This window comes from Dendroctonus ponderosae, unplaced genomic scaffold (assembly GCF_020466585.1).
Source record: "Dendroctonus ponderosae isolate FM_Combo_2020 unplaced genomic scaffold, Dpon_F_20191213v2 Dpon_F_20191213_1, whole genome shotgun sequence".
NCBI lineage: Eukaryota > Metazoa > Arthropoda > Insecta > Coleoptera > Curculionidae > Dendroctonus > Dendroctonus ponderosae.
Genome location: NW_026017110.1, coordinates 37,428,144 through 37,435,762, shown reverse-complemented (window position 1 = coordinate 37,435,762; position 7,619 = coordinate 37,428,144).

The window sequence follows — 7,619 nt, the reverse complement described above, 5'->3', positions numbered from 1 at the left end:
AGATGGTTCTCGAAATCTCCAGAACAGGTGCGAAACTTCCCGCTTGTCAGTGTCATATTTGACAGTAAATGGGGCGCAAATGGGGCTCCCATTTACAGAAATACCGCGAATTTTGATCCCTCCATTTCAAACGTGAGTACCCCAGGCCATTTCCGTTACAATATGTTCTAGTGTCCTGAGTATATTATATACATGGTAGGAATGTAGACCCTTCCTCGGGTGAGTTCTCGAGAGATTTAAGTATCCGGTGTTTGAGAAAGTGTCAGTTGTTGTGCAATGCTTCAAGTACTCCTGGAAGGCTCGGATGCAATAATCTCCAATATATGTTCCTTTGGGTCTGGAAACCGAGCGCCTTTAGATTGTCCACTATCTGCGTCCATTTCGGGCTACTCGTCTAGTGTGTAGCCCTTTGCAGGTGTTAAGTTCTTACAGCTTCTGCTATGTTACTGTGGGATTTTCCCATAACTAATCGCAAATTCGCAAATTCGCTGTTGGTTGACGTTTTGTGAAAGGAGCTTCAAAATAAGCCACAGTTTAACAAATGTTTGTTATTATTGACAAAGGCTGTCTACCTGTAACTATCTATAAATGACAAAAATCATCATTGCCGCTTTGACCTTTTATCAAAAAATTGTTCTTTTTTAAAATAAAAAATTGAGATTTTTTGAGATTGAGAAAATTTGAGAAAGAGATCGTAATTTTTCTTTTCGAATGATTAAGATATTCCAATAGGCTACCCATCAGACGTGGGACTTTTTCAAAATAATGCTTCATAACAAAGTTGAAATTCGATCTTCAACTGTTAATATCTTCTTGAAATTTTGGAACAAAAAATTTTCAATATTTTTTTTCTAATCTATAAGTGGGCCCCTATATACCCTTAAAAGGAATTACGCCAATTTTGAATCACCCTGTATACTTATACAGAGTGTCCACCGGAATCCGCCGCCATCGATATTTGGCAAACTATAATTAGGAGAAATTTGAAAATTGAACAGTGTGCCGAGGCCAGTGGTTATACCGGTAGTAGGGCTTCCTTATTTTAAATGGAACACCCTATATATTATTAAATTTTAAAATATTACTCCAAATTATAAATGTATTTCACGGGTATCATCCTATACCTAAGTCTAACCGTTTTTGATTTATTGGAAATTTTATATAAAAAATTACAGTTGCAGTTACTCGAATAATTTGAGCTTTTTCCTATAAGGGAGTATGTGCTACTTAATTTGAGTCGCATTTATTGTTGGAAAGAACTTACTTTAAGGGAATTTCGACAACGTTTTGAAAACTATTAATACAAAGTATTAAAAAAATAAGCTTCAAAATACAGTTGCCAAAACAGCCCAAAATCATTTTTCTTAAATAATATAAAAAAATAAATGTAGGTTTGTGTAAGGTTGTCTATTCCAAATGTGTTTAGTTTTTGAAATATTGTAAATTTAATGTTTTCATATGGCTATTTTGCTGCATCTTATTTAAAATTTTGTCACTCTTAGTTGCCATGACAAAAGTGGAATTTTATCAAATCCAATACAATCAAAAGCCAAACGAGTGCTGAAATTTGCCAGTTACTTTTTGAAAATAATTAATAATCATGCCCATAGGCTTACATTTTATAAACGAAGATCATTTAAACTTATTTATTATTATTAATTAAGAACATAAATTATGTTATTATTTAAATACGTTTAAATGATCTTCGCTTGTATAATTTAAGCGTTCGAGCATGATTACTAATTATTTTCAAAAGGTAACTGACAGTAAATTGCCACTTTCGTCATGACAACTAAGAGTGACAGGATTTAAAATGAAATGCGGCAAAATAGCCGTATGAAAACTTTAATTGACAATATTTATATATATACTAAACACTTTTGGTAGCACTCACTTTATAACCGCCTACGCACCCGCATTAAGTAAAGAACGACAGAGTACAGAAAAAATCTACGAACAAAAAGTCGCAAACAGTTGTAGATATTATCAAAGCACAATATAAAATCGAAATAATGGGATATTTGAATGGTAAAATCAGAACTGAATCATTAGATGGCACAACTAAGAGATTCAATAAAAAAACTGTTAATGACAATGGAGACATATTAAAGTTCTATACACCCAACAAATGAAAATCCACATCTTTTTTGACGGTAATTTTACTTGTAAATAAAGAGTGATTCAAAATTGGCGTCATTTCTTTTAAGGTGTTATAGAGACTCACTTGGAGAGTTCCTACGAGAAAAATATTGAAAAGTTTTGTTCTGAAAATTCCTAAAAGATATTAATAGCTGAAAATGAAATTTCAACTTTATTAATAACGATTACTTTGAAATGGTCCCAGATTTTATTGAAAATCTATTGTTTTTGCAATTCTTTTCATCTTAAGCATTCGAAACGAAAAATTACGATTCGTACGTCCAATTATGACAAAAATTTATATAAAAAAATTACCTTTCTGCAATTTTTTAAAGGAAATTGAAAGCGGTAACAATGTCTTTGTTAAGAATAAGAACACTTGTGAAACTGTGACTTAGTTTGATGCTTCTTTTACAAAATGTAAACCAACAGCGAATATGCTATTAGTTATAGGTAAATGCCACAGTAGAAGCTGTAAGAACTCTAGAAACACTGAACGAATGGCCCCAGGAATTGACGCAGATAGTGCACGATCTAAAGGTGCTCGGGTTCCAAATATAGAGGAACAGGAATTGGAGATAATTCACATCAGAGCCTTCCAGAGGTACTCTGGGCACTGCACCACAACTGACAGTTTCTCAGGTAACTGAGCACTGAATAATTACCTAGGAAGAGCACATCCATACCATGTATGTAAGATACACAGAACACCATTAAGTCCCTGATCATTGATCCATAACCTTTAATAGCATGTTAATAAGGTAGAATAACTTGAAAAACATTGTTGCCGTCTTCCAACCAAGTTTTTTGCAAATATCTCAGTTTTTAGTCCGAATTAATGTTTCTACTATTTTTCCTGTACTCCATGAACAGCCCTAAAGGACTGACGCTAATTCTGAATCACCCTATAGAAGGAGATTCCTAAATTAATACTATTTCAGCAGTATATACTCAAACGCCTTTAAAACAAACATTTTCAAACTTCCTCTTGGAAAAAACTGCAAAATACGATCAACGATATTGAAAAAAAAATTATTTCTAATCTTTTACATAGTTTATTTTCTGATTGTGATTATTGCCATGTGATTATTGTGATTGATGTGATTATTGCCACATTTTTCCTGAATTCATAGGGTTTAGAGCTTGCAGTTCATTGAAGTTCAACCTCAGAAAATTGTTAGAAATTTGTTGAAAGTTTTATCAACTGCAATACCAGAACCTACTGCTTTAGAGTATAATGAAGTGTTATCAGCAATATAATTTTTCATATTGGTCTACTTTTGTTCTTTCTTGCTACTACTGAATTGTAAGTTTAGTGTAAATTATGTTATGGTGCTTAGGGATGGTAGAAGCAAGTATTAATTGTTTCCTTTTTTGCGTGTGGTATGTGGCGCGTCTCATGCTTCCTCAAAACTTTTATTGTTATTTATTAAATCTAAAGTGCAAAGGGAAGAAACTATTTTAAATATATATATAAATAATCTTTATTTCCTACAGAAAAAGGCTATCGACCCAATCGGTCTTTCTGCCCTTGTTTAGTACATATGTGTCTTAGCCTAGCTTAYTCTAAAATTAATTCCTATTCCTAACACTCSTATAAATTAATCAGCATTTTAAATATTATTGAGCCAATAACAGTTTATTACTTCATAGTATGCCATAAAATATTTATTTGGGCCACTGCTTTACTACAGAATATTAATCATAGAAATTGAACTGTTCACTTCATTTACCTAACTAAAAAATTTAATATTTAGCATAAACTCAAAAAGTTTGCTAAAATGTTAATTCGATCAAGTAAATTACCATTACAAAGGTGAGTATAACAAATTTAGGTGAGTGTTCTTCTATGAAGATATCATCACATGTGGACTTTCCCTGGACCGCATTCATCTCCGAAGAAATTTAGCTCTTCACTTTGGTTAATTAATCCGTTTCTACAATAAACTGCTAAGTAACCAGGCCACACATTTACCTTTCCCCTCTCTGGCTATCTTCGTGCATTGATGATTATGAATTCTACGGAATATCAATGTTAAGTTGTTATCGTACTATGAAAGATGTATGCTAAGTACAACCTATCACCACTAATTCATTAGACATGTAAAACCAAAGACTTGCGAATTATCATGTCATTTTGTGGCAGTTTTAAATGGATTGCATGCGATATTTTCCGTGATTACAGCTGATGATGGTATGCACTAACGTCAAACCTACAATAATGATTTCTCTAATCTGCTGATTCTGTTAAAACGGCAGAATTTGTCAAGATGGACCTGAATTCGTCGAACTTTTTAAAGTTGCGGGAACGTGCAACGCTGTTTTTAGTGATTAGAATCGACCGACGTTGCAAATCAAACGCGGCTTTCGGTATCCATCCGTATCGGTCCGGGTACTGATTACTGGTTTTGATTCCCAGTTAGTTCAGTTACTAGTTATTCTGAACGAGCACTCTGTACTGGTATTGATTATGAGTTAGTTTAGGTACTCTGTACGAGTACTCTGTATCCATCGGTATAGGAATTCGGTACTAGTACTGATTACTGGTATTGATTACCAGTTAGTCTGAGCGAGTACGAGTAATAGAGTATTGGGCTTCAGAGTCGAAGGTAAGGATGGGTGACTTGATTTTCCGAGAACGATTACTGATAACTTGAATACTAATTTGGTAGCTTGGTTTCTGTATTCGTTACTTCGGATAGGTACTGATGAGTAACGACTACTCGAATACCAATTACTTACTTTTTTGATACCAGAGTTTAACTGGATGCTACCATTATTTGTGTATCTCACTTCACTGACACCGAGAATGTCCACTTTCAGCATTTACATCTCTTTGATCACATCATCAAGCCTACCTGCCATCTATAGGCTGCTTACATTCCAGGTTCCGATTCTTATTTTACTCCCAGATTTATTTTCCACTTTCGGCGTCTTACTGGGAGTGAAATTAGTGTAGTAGTGGTGGTGGTTTCAACCCCACACTCATTTTAAACTATATTGAACTAATTACATTTACAGATACGATGCAGCATTTAATTGAAATGTCACATTTACTGCTATACGATCCCCCAAAATCAATATTAAAATATTGATCGAGAGACAAGAAATAATGTATTATGACCCATTTTTTCTAAAAAAGAAAGAATATATCAAACTGATCCCAAGCCACCAATTTGGATTTCAAAACAACCGCTCGACAATAGAACGAATTCATAGGCTTGTCACCGCAATAAGCAGAAGTTTAGAAAGTAAAACATACTGCCCTGCAGTCTTTATTGATGTTCCCCAAGCATTCCATAAAGTCTGGCACACTGGGCTACTATACAAAATAAAAACACAACTTCCTGCATTCTACCTACTCACTAAAACATATCTTAACAACCGAACGGCTCAGGTAAAAATCAAGTACCTACCATTAATGCAATCAAGCATAATGTAATGTGTGTAGAATAAACGTAGATGAGACAACTACGAGTGTGTTTTACATCGCAACCCTGCCAATTGGAAAAGCAAAAACATTTAATAACAAAGTTTAAAACCGTTATTACTTCAGAAAAGTGTTAGGATTTTAGGACTTCATTTGGACAATGGGAAACACGAACTCGACTAATCAAGAAATCACTGAAAATGGTTTTGTCAATTTGAGGATGCGTCGCATTTTTAGGTCAATCACGGTCAAATAAGGATGTCTCGCTATAACTCGAACTGCAGCGATGCCAGAGATGCCGCGAACACGGTCAGAAGCTTAGAGCCAGGGTAGAGATGTCTAATGGAAAAGTGGGCAGCAATCGTAGCAGAGGACCGCCGCCCCGAACAAAAGGTCGCCCGTTTCATCCAGATTAACGGTGCTATGGGCGAGGGTGCCACGGGCAAGTATGATTGTGGTGAAACAATAGGCGCTAAAGATTGAATATGTTATTCCCAATTATCGTCAGTTAATATCGCTTAATCTTATCAGTTTCTTTCCGTCCAATAGGTATTATTATTCGCTGTATTATTGATTATTCTTTTTATTATTAGTATGTTTACGCTTATTCGTCAGTATGGTACATCAGTCATTTTTAAATTATTGTTCTTAATACCCTCGAAAGCAAATTGGAAATATCCCCACTGTTAAATGATAGTATACAGACATACACAATCTGGACATACGGAATCCAACTATGGCGAATAGCTAGCAACAGCAACATCGAAATAAGTTTAATAAAGATTCCAATCAAAAACCTCACGATACACGATAGACGCCCCATGGTACGTGATAAACCACACTCTGCATGGGGACCCAAATATCCCAACCACAAGAGAAGAAATACAGAGATTCGTTGAAAAATACCACCAGCGGATAGGTTGCCCCCAAATCCACTAACAGTCAACCCACTCCAAAAAATGCCCAATAAGACGCTCAAGAAACTAACACCATCCGACATCTCCAATAGATTCGAGCCAGAATTATTAGAATCAGGTCATCAAACAGTTGTTTAATGTACTCTCTAAGACAAACCCAGAGGTCGTTTATTGTAATGCACCCTATTACATGTGAAGAAAACCAAGCAACACATCTTAATGCTAAGAGGCAAGCAGATTGTAGATAGTTAATAATGAAAAAAGTGCTGTGTATATGTCTAAATCCGCATGTCCAGACATACACACAAAAACTTAACAGAATTACTAAGAGGAAGTTCAGGTGGTTAAATCTTCTGTTTTAGTACTATACTATATATTCAGTTTGTTGTTATATTTAAATTAATTTTCTGAGCTATGGGTCTTTCTACTGTCGTCGTTAGTCGATAGATTCCGATTTTATAAGATGAAACAAAACCAGTTTTGGTTCATCAGCACATTGGTCAAGCAATAATATTGGGGGTCAGGACCGAACCTTATCCTATAACTGATATATTGGAATTGACCAAATAGACACAATTTAACAAATGCTTCACCTTCAGAATTAAATTCATAGAGAGCAAATTTGTACCGTAAAATGTAGTAATACACTATCGAACATAATCGAAAGCCTTTAGACTATCGCCATCGAAAGCCTTTAGAAAGTCGAAAAATAACGCATAGACGTGCAACCTTAAAAAATATCGAATGTATTAGTTTTACCAACAACTAATTAGAAAGACGACTTAGTGCTCAAGACGGCATGAACCTCCTTCTGTCTTCAGTCTTTAAGGGTGTTCGGATGTTTGCACACATCTCTTCAATATAGTGGACTGTATTTATATTTTTTGATGAAGAAAACAAGAAATAGGCGCTAACTTAATTTATTGTACAAATACTAAACACGTGGTAACATTAGCTGATCTGATGGATGTCGGTGCAGTGATAATCGAATAATGAATAATGCGCTGACGATTCACAATGCGCTTCACATGAAGTGCATTGACAGACATCTGCGTGAAAGGTGGTGCCAACATACTGGCAGTTCTTACAACAATATAATTTAAAAATTCCCTGTTCTAAACTAAACAAAGGGG